The sequence below is a fragment of the Corylus avellana genome, chromosome ca1 (genome assembly GCF_901000735.1).
Source record: "Corylus avellana chromosome ca1, CavTom2PMs-1.0".
Taxonomy (NCBI): Eukaryota; Viridiplantae; Streptophyta; class Magnoliopsida; order Fagales; family Betulaceae; genus Corylus; species Corylus avellana.
In genome coordinates, this window is record NC_081541.1 from 33199182 (window position 1) to 33203975 (window position 4794).

General features: G+C 35.8%; 1 pseudogene; it reads right to left on the bottom strand.

Annotated features, from left to right (window-relative positions):
• Positions 1–382: 382 nt before the first annotated feature.
• LOC132166950 (D-ribulose kinase-like) lies at positions 383–3590 on the bottom strand (annotated as a pseudogene).
• Between the last annotated feature and the right edge of the window lie 1204 nt (positions 3591–4794).

Below are 4794 nucleotides of genomic sequence, written 5' to 3' on the forward strand. Positions count from 1 at the left end.
AGCCAGAAAAGTTAACACAACGCAGTTGAAAACAATCAATTCAAATTCATCAAAAGAAGAACAAAAAAATCCATTCAATAAGAACTAGTTTCAAAGAAATATGCTTTTTTAACTTTCATCATAGGCCAATTCAACTAAATACCAAAAACTCAACAAAAAAAGAAAAAAAAAAAAAACTTTGATATTGGCTCATACAGTTTTTCTGGATATATTTCATTCTCACATAATTTTGCTCCATAAAAACATAAAATATTATTGCCACTGTTGATTTGGCTTCTATGTTGGATTTTCTGTCATTCTTCTTCTTCTTCTTCTTTTTTTGGATAGATCATGGGACTCATAGATACCTTAAAAAAAAAAAAAAAAAGAATAAACCCAATGACCGACATTTATCTACAATCAGGACATGCAAAGAGTCTCAGAATAATGGTAAAACGGCAACAAGTTGATACATACAGAAGACCCAGCCAATTTTTTCTCCGTCTATTAATTGTTGTAGTGTACTTCATGGTAACATTAAACAGAGATACCTAAGTCCTCACTTTTAAGTCTACCTGCTGTACTTGCTTTACTGCAGACAGAAATCCACAAACCAAAAGACATAGAATGTAGAAATATCAGGGTTGAGATGTCAGTTCTAGTTACATTGTTGTCTTCAGCCAGATTACAACCAAAAGCAAGATTAGTTATTTCAATATCTGCCAAACCAGGGGAGAGAGAGAAAGGATGGAGGAGGGGATGGCAGTTTCCCATAACACATGTCCACACAACATACAACATCTAAATCCTCAAAAAAAAAAAATTGTCTCTAAGTAGCAGATGGCCAAGTTCCAACTAGGTGCCTTAATTTTGTAAATATTTTCAAGGCCTTTCAAGTTGCAATTTATTTTCATACTACTTACCATGAAGGATGGTGCAGTCGCAAAATTAATCCCAACATATTCAACTTTTTTCAAAACTTGTAACCATGTATATACCTTAATATGCAAATAATAGGGTATGCTTCTCAAAATTAAGATTCAAGCATGTATAAAAAGGATTAATATATAAAAATGAGTATCTATTAGATTTAGAATGACTCTTACAAATTCCATAAAGAAGTTAGGTAGAGATTCATTACCTAGGAGCCATCTTTGGATCTGCCATGGGAAATCTCCCTCCAACTGTTGGCAGAGGGTAGTAGTCTAGTGGAGAGGTTTTCATGGGATTAATCTATTCACTTAAGTTCTCCAACTGCTCATCAGTAAAAATTTGTCCAAGAACAGCTCCACCGGTATTTGAAGCACCTCCAACTAGCCACTCATCCTCTAGACGATGACTATACACCCCAGATCGTGCATCCTCGATCCTACTGGTGCTCAGTAATTTGATAGCAAGGGTTGAACCCAAAGAAGTGACCTAAATATCAGCATTACAAACAAAATTCATGGAAATTCAGAGAACAGCTTAATTGCATCAATGTAAAGCAAAAAGTTCCTAGGAAATTTTAGAAATCATCTAGACAGAAAAAAAACCATAGCACTATGAAATGCAATGTCTGCAGTAGGGTGAATTTCACATTTGGCTCTATGCTGAAATAAATGTGACGTCTAAAACATGGAAATGGAAACCCTAAACATGTGTTACAATTTCCTTAATGATTAAATGAGAAAGGTAAGTGTAGCAGATATCTCACAGCTTTCTCTGGTTGTGATGCACGAGCGGCAAGAAAGGCGGCTATACTATCAGTGGTTCCAGTGCATACAACACATTCTTTTGGAAAACCTGCACAGATGTATTTTATAAACTTGAAATTACATGAAATCTTCCAAAGGAATTTTTTTAAAGAAACGTTTTATCAAAGTTGTCAGTTCCCAGCGAATAACAATTCGACCAAGCTTCCAATTGATACCAATGTATCTAGAAATTGTGTCTTGGAAGAAAATTACAAAGCATATAGGCTTCATTACCAGACTACTTAATTGAAAGAAGACATACTATATTGTGTTCTAACGTCCTCTTTTAAAAAGCCAATTGGACTTCCAGGAGCTTTGACAGAAGGCAGAAGTTTAGAATACGGATGCGAGAGCAACCAGGGTGGATAGGGAGTCAAGTTCAGGATCATAGCCTACCTATGAAGGGTAACAACAATCAAAATAGTTTTTCCAACACAAATTTTTGGCAATTGACAAGTGGTAGAGGTAGCAAGTCCTGAATGGAAAGAAATAGTCAAAACTACCTTCAAAGCATTATTGTAATCAGTCGCTCCAAGATTTCCATGAAGAAGCCACAACAGCCAATCTGCTTGATGCAACAATGCTGCAGAATCTTTATTTGAATCGTAAACATTCCACCATGAGACGAGCTTGCACAGAGTCGAGGACCCAGCACAAACTGTATGGTTTTCAACAGCGATAGACATTACTATCGGTAAAGCATCAGAACAGCTCTCATTGTGGAGGAAAGGTCTCCACAATGGTTCTCCTGTCGTGCTGCAATACCAAATTCAGAATGCCCTCTTCAAATGCATCTTGACATGGGAAAGGAAAACAAGGCAAACGATAGGGGACAAATCTCAAAGGTACCCACCCGTCTATAATTATAGTAGTTGCAGAAGTCCCATCAATGGAAATGGAAGCAATAAGCTGGCGAAGATGAAATGGAACGTCTTCAAGCAGCAAGAGAAGTGTTGATTTCCAAGAATGTATCCAATCTATTGCGTCTTTGCTCTTTCTAGACATCAGAAACAAAATTCTCAGTTCACCTGGGCAATAAATTTTGTTGCAGTAGTACATAAATCATTACATTCTTCTTGTTGAGCATCATTAAGCACATAAGGTGAGTGTGACATTCCATAAAATTAGTCCCACATTGGTTCATTAGTAAGTGAGATTGAGCTTGGAGTGGTTGTACAAATGTAGCTAACATTTTCCATGAGTCGATACAAATGATATTCTTTCCTGGCTTCCTAAGTGAGAGCTAGTTCATGTATAAAATTTCTATGCAAATTTGGTAATGCGCAGACAATTTCTGGAATAAAATCTAACCCAACAATTTATTCATCCAAAAATAAATAAAATCTAGCCCCACAATTTACTTGGCTCGCCTCACCAAAATTTCAAGACCTTATTTTTTTTTAACATTATAAAAATTCTCTCAAATGTTCAAGACACTACCATGCCCAATATTATGCAGTCAAGAGGTTTAGATTGCTAAAAACACTTTGCATACATTTGTAAATAAGAATTCCAAAAGATAAACTATTATTACCTTATATAGCAGACATTCCCTCTTTCCTTCAGCGTGAATTGTCCCTTGCTGATACGATGAGCGCAAATCTCGCACCAGGCGTGCCAAAATCCATTCCAAGATAAAGCCGCTCCCCGACTTGAAGACCCACTTCTGGGTTACCTTCGTGGCTCGCAAAAATCATTGTTTTTGGTCTTGGTTTGCTTGCAATATCACATAACCCACCTCTTGAACTACAATATCCCAAATTAAGCGTACAGTAAACACGTCAAACAGTGAGCAATACTGTATAATAAACGCCATGGGGAGAGAGAGATGTACCGTGTTTTGGTAATGAGGGCCGGAGGCAGTGGGGAGAGAGATGTAAAAAGTATTTTAATTAAAATAAAAGATAAATTACTAAGTGAGATTAATGTTTAAATTATGAATCTTTGATGATCTAATACATATATTTTCGGTGGTAGCTTGAGAGCTAACTCTCGTTTGTCCAAGATATGCAATCATATGCAGCCCAGGCCCATAGCAACGGTTTGAAATCGTTTTATGCTTATTCTATGACCCTAAAAGACATGAATGCGTCATTTTGTGCATATACTCGTTTGGTAGAGTTTCTTTATTGGCCCACGAAGTGTTGGCCCATACAAGCTTAGGAACCAGCTCGAGTGTGCATATTTGATACAGAGTAATGTTAGAAATTATACTTTTAAGTTTTATCTCATCGTTATATCACCTTATTGACGTGACAGCGTCAATCAGCCTTTAATTTTTAATTTTTTTTTTTAAACAATAACTAATCCAATGGCCGATTAACACAATCACGTCAGTACAGTAAGATGAAAGTGTGATTTTTAGAGATAGAGATCCCAACAATTTTGTTGTCCGAATTTCTTGCTAGCAATTCAATTAGTAATTGTGAGACAGTTTCTATGAAACTCATATATTTGAACAAGTTTTAAACAGTCGGTCCACTTATTAAAACACGTCAATCTCACATAAACTATTTCATATCTGTTATTCATTTGTGGCCAAAATTAAGGTTTAAATAGTTGTAGAATAAAAATTTGATAAATAATTTTTATTATCAAAAATAGTTTTAGAATAAAAACGTGGCATGTGCCACGTTATATATCCAATGGTTATTTAGGGTTGCCATTTTATCATTGTTAAATAGTTGTAGAATAAAAATTTGATAAATAATTTTTGAAGTAGACCTTACGAAGGAATATAAGATGATTGAGTGGGATTTCCTTTCCAAGGTCCTAAGACGACTCTATTTAACCCAGTTTACTAACTTGGGTTAACCAGCCAAAGTGCGGACAATTTACTGACCTGGGTTAACCAGCCAAAGTGCGGACAGTTTAAGTAGCATTACTCTCTCTTATTGCCATTAACTCACTTTTTCTTTTCTTGTTTTTTTTTTTTTTTTTTTTTTTTTTCTACATTAAGTCACTGTTGTCACCTAGCAATAAGCATTCGTGAATGCAACAACAATTCCTCCAACAAACCTCCCCATGAGTTGGTTTCCTAGACTTCCCATGCCTGAACAAAATATTTGGAGCCATCCCA